The sequence below is a fragment of the Acomys minous genome, assembly GCF_964271855.1.
Source record: "Acomys minous genome assembly, chromosome: 10".
NCBI lineage: Eukaryota > Metazoa > Chordata > Mammalia > Rodentia > Muridae > Acomys > Acomys minous.
This window is the reverse complement of record NC_140491.1, coordinates 84864003-84876520: the sequence shown is the minus strand read 5'-3', so window position 1 is coordinate 84876520 and position 12518 is coordinate 84864003.

Here is a 12518-nt window from a genome sequence, read left to right as displayed (position 1 = left end):
AGAAACCAGGGAGTCTTGATTGACTCAGTCCAGTTTATTACACTGGACTTTTGTATAGGAGGATGATATTGCAGAGAGGGGGTTAAGGAGAAACTGTCTGTGGAATTCTATTTGCTTATGATTAAGCCTCAAATTATACCGTTCATAAAATATTAATCAGACAGACATTAATCCATGAGGTGATCATGATGATCTGATCTCAGCCTGCTACTATAAATCATATCCTTGAGAAAAAATTTACCTCATAGCATGCATATGAAGTTCTAAGGACAAATGGGAAAATAAAAAGAAACAACAAACAAACCAAACCCAAAAATAAACAATGTTTCCTAAAGGAAACCATTTTCCTGTAAAAAGAGACCTAAACCATCTCGGGTGATAATGAACAATTATTTGGCAAGATTCTTTCAGAATCTACACTTGATGTGTCCCAAGTACTTCTCTTCAGTTATTCTGTTAAGCATCTTCTGAATGTACATACATATATCTGCAGCAGATTCACTCCACTGTAGATCTTGGTTGGGATCCTTTCTCCCATTTTTGTTTACTGAATTTGGAAAAAAAGTATTTGGCCTCCAGGGATAGATACAGTCTTTACTTCTTAAACATTTGTTCTCTTTCTAAGAACAATAGATAATATTCTATTTGTTCAATACTTACCATATGCTAACACAGCACTGACTCGTTTTATATCCTTAACACCCATGTGATAAGACATTTTGATGAGGGAACTGAGCTACAGAAAATACATAACTTACCTAATTTATATAGATGAAGAAAAACAGTACTAGAATTCTAGTCTGGACACTCCTGCTCTAGAATCAAACATCACAGACGCCTTCTAAGCTGTACTCTTTTAAGCATTTGTAATTTAGCTTTATCCTACTACCTAATATACGAGCAGGTGGTCTACATCATTTATGTAAGGGAATCAATCCACAAATAATGATTCCAACTCTCATGGTTTGAATGAGAGTGTCCCCCATAGAGTTTGTGAATTTGAGTAGTTGGTGAAACTGTTTGGGAAGGATTAGGATATTAGGATATGTGGCTTTGGAGGATGGGCTTTGTGATTTTCAGTGTTCTTTCTCTGTCTCTCTCTGCCTCTGTCTTTGTTACTCTATCTTTGTCTCTGTCTCTCTGTCTCTGTGTCTGTCTCTGTCTCTGCCCCCCCCACCCCCCGCCTCCAATTTTGGGATCAAGATATGTTCTCTCAGTTGTTCTTTTGTTCTGCTATCAAGGGCTTTAACTCTCTGAAGCCATAGTCAAATTAACTTGCCTTGGTCATGTTGTTTTATCTAAGCAAGGTGGAATTTAGGACCTGGTATTGCACTATTGTTGCGGCAGGCCTTACCACGTAGGTTTATTTGTTTGCTTGCTTTTTCTTTCATGACTACTGAAGACATTGGGACTTTGGATTAGGAGAACAGCTGAATGCTGTAAACAGAGCTTAATGGGCCATCCTACTAGGATCTTGGATGAGAGTAATGCTGAGAGCATCTGTCAAGGAGCGCTGTGGAGAGGGAGTGGAACCTTCCCAAGACAGAGCAATGTGTTGCAGTCAGTAACACTGGTAGAATGGAGCCATCTAAAGCCCTCTGACATCAGATGTGGATCTATACTATTTGGAATTTTCAACGCTGTGTTTGAGTCTTGCTTCGGTCCAGCAATTTCTCACCATGCTCATATTTCCTCCCTTTCAGAACAATAGTATATTCTGTGCCATATGGTGTTGGAAGTATGTAATTTGTTCTTATATCTTGATTTCACAGGGGTTTACAGTTAAGAAATTGCTGTCAGTCTCAGGAGACACTTTGGATTATAATTAGTTAATTAAATAATTAACTTTACATCTTGATCTAAGCATCCCATCCTTCCTCTCCTAGTACCTCCCTCTCGCTTTCTCCTCAGAAAAGGAGAGGCCTTCTGTGGATATTAACCCACCAGGGTATATCAAGTTGCAGTAAGACTAGGCTCATCTTCTATTGAGTCTAGACAAGGCAGCCCAATTAATGGAAGGGAATCCAAAGCCAGAGTCAGAAACAGACCCTGCTCCCATTGTTAGGAATCCCACATGAAGATCAAGCTGCACAACTGTTACACACATGCAGAAGGCCTAGGCCCATCCCATGCATGCTCTCTGGTTGGCATTTTGGTCCCTGTGAGCCTCTATGGGCCCAGATTAGTTGATTCTGTAAGGTTTTTCTTGTGGTGTCCTCGACCTTTCTGGCTCCTTCAATTCTTCTTCCTTCTTCCATAAAATTCCCCCAAGCCCTGCCTAATCTTTTGCTGTGGGACTCTACCTTTGGTTCAATCAGTTTCTGGGTGAAACCTCTCAGATGACAGTTATGCTAGGCTCCTGGGAGGGAAGAATGGGAGGATACAAGGGATGGGATAACCATTGAGATGTAACAAGAATATATTAATAAAAAAATTTTTTAAAAAGGTGTTTAAAAAAAAAAAAGAATGGCAGAATAGGGAGAATGAGCATGGGACAGGAGTAGAGTCACATGGGCCCAGAGAAGGAATTCTGAAGTTCCTCACAGAAAGAGATGGAGAGCATTAGAAGCTGAGCTGGAGCGAGTAAAGAAAGTACGAGAGCAGGAACTGGTCTACGCGTAGGCCCGGCTGCAGCTGGAGGTGAGCAAGGCACAGCAGCTCGCCGACATACAGGCAAAGAAGTTCAAGGAGATGACAGAGGCTCTGGGCCCAGGCACCATCAGGGACCTGGCTGTGCCTGGGCTGGAGATGCAGGTGAAACTTCTCCAGTCCCGGGGCCTGAAATCCACTCTCATCACAGCTGGCCCCTTCTCCCATCAACCTCTTCAACACAGCCTTTGGGCTGCTGGGGCTGGGCTCTGATGGTCAGCCACCAGTACCAAAGTAATCTGGTGGCCCACACCCCCCCCCAACACTCCCCTCTCCCCCCACTGGGGAAAGTTCGCTTCTCCAGGCTCTGAAGCAGCCATGCTGTGCCTTAAGTCAACACTGACTGCCCTGACAGTGGCTAAAATAAAATGACAATTTTAGGGAAAAACAAACAAACAAAAAGAATGGCAGAATATCATTAATAGTGTCAGGGGAGGACTCCCTCTCATGGCATAGGTCTCAAGATGGGGCACTCATACTCATTAGTTGGCCGTTCCCTCAATTTCTGCTCCGTCTTTATCCCTGTGCATCTTGTAGGCAGTCCAAATTGTGGGTCAGAAGTTTTGCGGCTGATGTGGTGTCTCAACGCCTCCATTGGAAGATTTTTCTGGTTATAAGAGATGGCTATTGCGAGTTCCACATCCACCATTGGTGGGAGTCGTAGCTAGGGTCACCCTCATAGATTCCTGGGAGTTTCCATTGTCCTAGGTTTCTCGCTCATCCCAGAGATGACCCCCGGCTCTGATTCCAGTTCTCTTTTTCCCCAAGTACTGTTCCCCTCAGTCCTCCTCCCACTTCTCCCCTTCTCCCCTTTTCCCTCTCAGTCCTCTTCCTCTATCTACCCCTATCACCCATTCTATTTTCTCAGTGAGAGGCAAGCATCACCCCTTGTACCCTCCTTATTACTTAGCTTCTTTGGGTCTGTGGATTGTACCATGGTTACCCTGTGCATTATTGCTAGTACTCACTTATAAGTGAGTATATACCATGTGCGTCTTTCTTGGCCTAGGTTACTTTTCTCAGGATAATCCTTTACAGTGCCATCCATTTGCCTGCAAATTGCATAATGTCATTGTTTTTAATTGCTGTGTAATATTCCATTGTGTAAATGTGCCGCGTTTTCTTTATTCATTCTTAGGTTGAGGGACATTTAGTTTCTTTTCCAGCTTCCGGCTATTACAAATATACACATATTTGAGCAAGTGTCTTTGTGGTATGGATATGGATCTATTTGCATTCTTATACATGCAGACATTCAGTTAGACTAGCAACATTTATTGAAGATGCTTTCTTTTTTTCTCATTGTATGGTTTGGCTTCTTCGTCAAAAAAAAAATCAAGTGTTCGAAGGTATATCAGTTCTTCTGGGTCTTCATTTGATTCTATTGATCAACATGTCTGGTTTTATGCCAATACCATGAGGTTTTTATTACTGTTTCTCTGTGGTACAGCTTGTAATCAGGGATGCCAATATCTCCAGAAGTTATTTTTTTTAATTTTACAAAATTGTTTTTAGCTATCCTGGATGTTTTGCTGTCCCATATGAAATTGAGCACTGTTTTTTCAAGCTCTATAAAGAATTTTGCTGGGAATTGCCTGGAATTTATAAATTGCTTTTGGTAAGCAGGCCATTTTAACTATGTTAATCCTACAGACACATGAGCATGGGAGATCATTCTTCAATTTTTTTTTTCTTCAAAGACTTTCAGTTGCTTGGTAAGAGTTACATAAAAATATTTCATATTATTTGTCGATATTGTCAAGGGTGTTATTTCACTAATTTCTCTCTCAGTTCATTTTTTTTGTTTGTATATAAGTGGGCTACTCATTTGAACTAATTTTGTACCCAACCACTATGCTGATCGTGTTTATCAGCTGTAGGATTTCTCTGGTAGAATTTTTTGAGGTCACATGCATGCTATCAAATCATCTGGAAATAGCAATACTTAGACTTCTTCCATTCTAATTTGTATCCCCTTGATACCCTTTAGTTGTCTTGTTGCTCAAGCTAAAACTTCAAGCATTATATTGATATATATATGAAGAGAGTAGACAGATTTGTTGAAGGCATAAGGTTATTGTGTAATTCAAATGCTCTTTTCTGTCTCCCCACCCCCATAATCTGGTTGTAATCCTTGTTCTGAAAATCTGTGGTCTCAATGTTGTGTAAACACTGCTCCCTCATTGTCCCCTGATGTGCCAATAAAGTAAGCTTGCAGCCAATTGCTGAGTAGGGATGAAAATAGGGCTGGACTTCCTGCCAGCACAGAGTGGAGAAGTTAAAGGAGGACATAGGGGATTCACTGAGGAGACTGAGCCAAGGAAAAAGCCAATGAGGAGAGAGAGAGCTGGAACAGGGAAAGCTACAAAGCACAACTATTTCTGTAAGCTGGAAGGAAGCCAAATTAGCTTAGAAGGTTAAGAATAACTTAATGACTGCTCAGTTCTTGTGCTGTGAAGCTTGATAAAATAATGTAATAGAGTCTCAATTATTTGTGTGATTGCTGGGTTAAGAAAGAATTGAGAAACAGTTTTTTTAAAAATAACTATAATATTTTGTCATACAAAGTGGGCCCTAAGCTTCCACAAGACCCACCTATTCCACTCCTTGGAATATACCCAGAAGATGCTCCAGTACACAATAAGAAAATTTGCTCAACCATGTTCATAGCAGCCTTATTCATAACAGCCAGAACATGGAAACAGCTTAAGTGTCTCTCAGTAGAAGAATGGATACAGAAACTGTGGTACATTTACACTATGGAATACTACTCAGCTATTAAAAACAAGGAATTCCCGAAATTTGTGGACAAATGGATTGAACTAGAAATGATCATAATGAGTGAGTTAACCCAGAAGCAGAAAGAGTCAAATAGTATATACTCACTTATATCTGCATAGTAGCCCAAGGGGCATGTCCCATGAAAGTCTTCACTAACCAGGAAACTGAGACAGAGGGGAGAACAACCTATTGGGACTCTAGATGAGAGAAGCATGGGAGAATGGCAAAGTTGAAGGATCCAGAGGATCCTAGAAACCTATAAGAAGAACATTATGATAGGCAGATTTGGGCCCAGGGGTCTCACTCAAACTGTGGCACCAGCCAAGGACCATACAGGTTGTAAACTTCAAACCCTTACCCAGATCTAGCCAATGGACAGGACATTCTCCACAGTTGAGTGGAGAGTGGAGTCTGACTTTCACACGAACTCTGGTGCCTCATATTTGACCAAGTCCCCTGAATGGGGAGACCTGGTGGCACTCAGAGGAAGGATAGCAGGGTACCAAGAAGAGATTTGAAACCCTATGAGCATATACAGGGGGAGGAAGTCCCCTCAGTCAGAGTCATAGGGGAGAAGAGTAAGGGGAAAATGGGAGGGAAGGAGGAATGGGAGGATACAAAGGATGGAATAACCATTGAGATGTAATAAGAATAAATTAATAAAATAAAATAAAGTAAAATAAAGAAAAACAAACAAAACAAAACAAAGTGGGCCCTAAGTTACATAGAAAGTAAAACCACAGAGCAGTTTCATAGTACTGTTTGTTAAGAGAGCATCTGCAATTTCTAAGGCGGGAGCTCAGGGCTTCCTGATTAGACTCCCATCTCCCAAACCCCACTGCAGAGCAGCAAGGCCTCCAGCCAGCTGCAGAAAACCAAAAACTGATACACACCCCAAAGAAGCAGGTCTTTTAAAAAGTCCTTGCTAAGAAAAAAACAAAGTGGTTCTTTAACACAAGCAAGCCAGATTTTCCTAACCAAGTTAGAAATCTACATCTCTTTTAGAAGGCACTCTTGCTGGCCTGACTTCTGCAGGCCTGAGGAGCAAATACTTGTGGACTCAGTAACTTCCCAGAATGGGGGTCAGGATTCAGTGAGGGAGGCAGAAAAAAGCCTTTCTCTGGAAGCAGGAGCCAAAGACAGACTGAGAAGCCTCCAGCATCTGACCTAGTAAGGTCTGGAAGGGAAGCTGAGTCTAAGAAAGTCCTTATGGAGAGGTTTTGAGATAAAATAAAAAGATGATTTTCTATGTTGAAAATGGAGGAAGGCATGGTGACACAGTGCTTCTGGATTCCAGTTGAGTTTGTTTTTCTTTGCTTACAAATAACTTTTTTTTCCATGATGATTACAGTTTTGTAGACCCTTTTTTTTGGAAGAGATCAGCGTAAGGCAGACTTGGAGAAAAAAAGAAACTGAGAAATGAGATACTAAATTAAAGGCCATAGAACAGAGGTTGGAGACATCTTTGAATCAAAAAACTGGGCGCTTCAGAAAAAAATTCTGGAACTTACAATAACACCAAAAGAAGTGGTTTCAGATGAGGAAAATCCAAAAAGATTTGAAGAAATTGCAGAATGGCAGCTTACTGAGATGCTGGCTAGAAAGGTTTCAGCTATAGGCAACGTGGTCAGACTACATGTTATATGTATGTCAAGGTTCAATTACTGGATGAAGGTCTATATGCTAAAGTGGAAATGCAGATCCCATTTTGTGTTGCCTTGGAACAAGGTCATAGAGTGGCTTGTGTGCTCCATTTTGTGGAGTTTGGAGAACTGAAATATATGCACCATGCCATAGGTTCATATTCAGAATGCCAATGGGCTTTTGCTTTGAAGTTCAGAAAAAGCATGATTCTAAAGTTACACTTGTTAGAGATGGTGACTATTTTGGAAGTGCCATTTGCAAATTGGGGGTGATGGTGCGTCAGCATGTATATCCATTGGAATCCAACAATTTTTTAGACATTATGACATGAAACCTGTTTCAGATATAGCTTTTAATCCTATAGGTCATACAATTATGAAAAGATATAACAATAATTTTAAAAAGGTGGTCATGAAACAAAAGGGGAATATAATCTCTCCCCAAAATAGATAAAATAATGATTTATTGATTTAAAAAATTTAAATGAGACAAGTAGCACACCTGCTAAGATACACTGGATTTTAGAAAGGACTGCTGAATTAGATCAGCATGTAAAGGTCCTAATTCTAAAATGGAAGATAGGAAATGTGTTGCATTGGGGAGGAGAATATGCTCTTGTCTTAATAGGAAACAAAAATCTATATATTTCATTTAAACTGTTAGATATCATATTTGATAGGGGCAGAGCTCCTGTAAAGATCTTGTCTCTTGATAGAAGGAAAGAAATCAAGAAGACCAAACAGGACAGGTAACATACTTTGCTGATCCTTCCACATGGTGACAGCTCTGAGACCCACTGAGACATGAAAATGTCTCCAACCAGGACTTCAGCTATGCATGACCAATAAACCTTCGGCTACAAAATCCCCAGGACTTATTATGCCATTCTTTTAAGTGGAATAGATAAAAATTTATATTACAGTTTAGCTTTCTCATCTGTTTGAACAGAGACCAGGGAATCATCTTTAACTGAATTGTGCTTAGTGCACAGCCTATACATATATTAATATAAAAATGTGTAATACCTTTGAAGGTTTATATGTTTTGCAGAACAAGAGGACCAGACACCAAGAAAGACAAGAGACAAATAGACCAGGTGATCCAACCTCATAGACAATTACTGTTTCCTCAAAAATATACATCTGGGACAACTTCAAAATGGTTAGCTAGATCATCCTGCATCACAAACTGTTCCAGTCAGAACTTCAGTTAAGCTCTGAACTTTCTCAGCATTCAGAGACTGAACATTATACAGCTAACTTTCTTAAGATTGGATGATATCCAACAACAACAATAACAACAACAACAACAACAACAACAACAACAACAACACAAAACTATGTCTCAAATCAACAGGAAGCAATTTAAGAAAAGTATGCTTTATTTCCAAGAGGGTGTGGATGGTTTTTGGTCATTCTCTGGGTGATGCATGTTTGTTATTGTTTTAAAGGGGTTAGCTATAAGAATGATAATTAAAGGGATAGATTATTGAACCTACTTTTAGACCAAAGAGTATTAATAAGCCAAAAATATAAGATTATATTTGCTTACAACATGCTAAAGTCTTATACCTATGCAATTCTTAAAACTGCAATATTAAATTTCTAGTCCTTTTGAATGCTGCTCTTACCAACTGTTTATGGTAATTAAGTCATGCACATTAGCAGTCATACAATCAAACACATGATCATGTTAGATACAAGTTTAGCTAATCATAAAAATATGTTTTTTAGATTGCTAATTAAAAATAGCTAGAAACAAGCAATTCAGATAAGATATAGGTAGATGGTCTTCAAAAACCTCAGTGATCTACAGAATATGGCATTTAAAGATTTTAACTTAATCTACCATGATCAAGTAGGCTGGGTTTTATGAGTATTTTATTGAGTATTTTTGCATCAATATTCACAAGGGAAATTGGTTTTAAATTCACTTTTTTTGTTGAGTCTTTGTATGGTTCAGGTAAAAACGGGTCTTTCTTTGGCCTGCCAGTGCCTGAATAATGATAGGGTGACTTTTTATTAATTGTTAATGCTTGGCCTTAGCTTAGGCTTTTCCCAACTAATTTTTTTCAGCTTGTAAGATAATTTCTTTTTTAAATTATAATTTATTCAGATTACATCCCAATTGTTATTCCCTCACTTGTATCTTCCTGTTTCTACTCTTCCTCCCTCTTTCACCTTATTCCCCTCTGAATAGACCTCTGATATAAGGAATCCTCCTCCCCCACCATATGACCTATCAGCTCTCATCTGGATAGCCTGCTTCGCCTTCCTCTGTGTGCCGCAGGGCCTCCCCACCAAAGGGTAGTGATCAAATTGGGGGCACCAGAGTTCATGACAGAGGCAGTCCCTTCTCTCCTTGGAGAATGAGCTGTCCATTGGCTAGATATGAACAGGGGGCATAGGTTTACTGCATGCATTGTCCTTGGTTGGTACAGCAGTTTGTGCATGTGTCCTCTGGGTCCTGATCCACAACCCTTGATGGTCTCCTTATGGGGCCCCTGAAGCCTTTGGTTCCTTCCATCCTCCCATTCTTCCATACCACTCCTACCTGGAATCCAGCATCAAATCCCAGCATCTGTCCCAATCTATTACTGAGTAGAGACTCTCAGAGGACATCTATGTTTGGCTAATATCCACTTATAAGTGAACATATACCACGAGTGTTTTTCTGCATCTGGGTTACCTCACTAAGTATGGTCATTTCTAGTTCCATCCATTTACCTGCAAATGTCAAGGTTTCCTTGTTTGTATAAATCTATATTCGGCCATGTGGCCCATTATCTTTCAATCTTAGTTCTCGCACTGTTTCTTCCTCCCTGTCTACATAGTGGCTTCGTGCCCAAAAGCGTTTCCCAGAATTCCTATCTCTGCCAGAAGTCCTCTCTTCCTTTCATGCCTTTGATATTGGCCATTCAGCTCTTCATTAATCAAAACAGAAGGTGTCAGAGGGAGTATTTACAAAATGTAATGCAGCCAAAGAATAACAATACCAAAGTCTGGCCTGTACTCAGATCTCTTCCAGTATACAAGTCAGCATTTGAGTAATCCAAAGTCAGTCTTCACGCTATGCACAAAAGAGTACCCCAATATTTAGTTATCAAGTGATTCGAGCCTCATAAAACGAATTTGGCAATGTTCCTTCTGTTTCTATTTTGTGGAATAATTTGAGGAGTACTGATAATAGCTTTTTGAAAGTCTGATTGAATTCTGTGCTGAAACCATATGACCATATTTTGTTTTTGTTTTTCCTTTTTTTTAGATTTTTAATGACTACTTATCTTTCCTTAGAAGTTGTATGCCTATTTAGATTGCTTACCTGATCTTGATTTAACTTGGGGAAGTAGTAACTATCAAAAAATTGTCCATTTCATTTAGATTTTCCAATTTTATGGCATACAGGTTTTTGAAGTACCTGATTATTTGGATTCCTTTGGTGTCTGTTTTTATGTCCCCTTTTCATTTATGATTTTGTTAATTTGGATATTCCTTCTGTGCTTTTTAGTTAAGTTGGCTAAGGTATTGTCTATCTTGTTGATTTTCTCAAGGAACCAGCTCTTCGTTTTATTGATTCGGTGTATTGTTCTCTTTGTTTCTAATTAATTGATTTCATCTCTGAGTTATTTCCTTCAGTTTACTCCTCTTGGATGTGTTTGCTTCTTTTTTGTTCTAGAGCTTTCAGATGTGCTGTTAAGTCACTAGTATAAGATCTCATTAATTTCTTTATGAAGGCATTTAGTGCCATGAACTTTCCTTTTAACATTGTTTCTATTGTGTCCCGTAAGTTTGGGTATGTTGTGCCTTCATTTTTCATTGAATTCTAGAAAGCTTTTAATTTCTTTATTTATTTCTTCCTTGACCCAGTGGTCATTCAGTAGAGAGTTGTTCAGTTTCCAAGAGTTTGTAGGCTTTCTGTCATTTCTGTTGTTGTTCAACTCCAGCTTTAACCCACAGTGGTCTGATAAGGTGGAGGGGCTTATTTCAATCTTCTTGTATCTGTTGAGACTTGCTTTGTGACTGAGTATATGGTCAATTTTGTAGAAGGTTACATGAGGTTCTGAGAAGAAGGTATATTCTTTTGTGTTTGGGTAAAATGTTCTGTAGATATCTGTTAGGCCCATTTGATTCATAATGCTAGTTAGTTTCATTATTTCTCTGTTTAGTCTCCGTCTGGGTGACGTGTCCCTTGGTGAAAGTGGGTGGTAAAGTCTCCCACTACTAATGTGTGGAGTTTGATGTGTGATTTAAGCTTTATCAATGTTTCTTTTAAGAATGTGAGTGCCCCTGTATTGGGGGCAAAAATGTTTAAAATTGAGATATCGTCTTAGTGGATTTTTCCTTTGATTGATATGAAGCATCCTTGCCTATCTCTTGATTAATTTTGCTTGAATGTCTATTTTAGTAGATATTAGAATGTCTAGTCCAGCTTGCTCATTTGATCTGTTTGCTTAGAAAATCTTTTTCTAGCCCTTTACTCTGAGGTAATGTCTATCTTTGATGCTGAGGTGAGTTTCTTATATGCAGCAGAATTGTGGATTCTGTTTTTTTCCATCCATTCGGGTAGTCTGTGTCTTTTAATTGGGGAATTAAGTGCATTAATGTTGAGAGATACTAATGACCAATCATTGTTAATTCCTGTTATTTTGATGTTGGTGGCTGTGTGTGTGTGTGTGTGTGTGTGTGTGTGTGTGTGTGTGTGTATGTGTGTGCTTCCCTTCTTTTGCTTTTGTCGGTGTGAAATTATTTATTTCTGGTGTTTCCTTTTATGTAGTCAAACTCCTTAAATTGGAGTTTTCCTTTTAGTATCTTCTGTAGGGCTGGATTTGTATATAGATATTGTTTAAATTTTGTTTTGCCATGGGCTATATTGTTTTTTCTCTCTATGGATTTTGAAAATTTTGTTGGCTTTAATAGTCTGGGCTCACATCTGTCATCTCTTAGAGACTGCAAGGCACCTGCCCAGGGAAGTCTGGCTTTTAGAGGGTCTGTTGGCAAGTCAGGTGTAATTCTAATGGGGCTGCCTTTATGTGTTGCTTGGTCTTTTTCTTTTGAAGCCACTAATATTACTTCTTTGCTCTGTACATTTAGTATTTTGATTATGGTGCAGTTGGAAGATTTTATTTTCTGGTTTACTATAGTTGGTGCTCTTTAAGTTTCTCATCTTTCAATAGGCATCTCTTTCTTTAGGTTCTGGAAATTTCCTTCTATTATTTTTTTGAAAACATTATCTGTAATTTTAAGCTGGGAATCTTCTCTTTCTATTACTGTTATTCTTAGGTGTGGTCTCTTCATTCTGTCTGAGCTTTTCTGAATATTTTCTTTTTGTCAGGAAGGTTTTAGATTTAACATTTTCTTTGACTGGTGTATCAACTCCTATCATATCCTGTACATCTGAGATTCTTTCTCCCATTTCTTGTTCTGTTGGTGATGCTTGCATCTGTA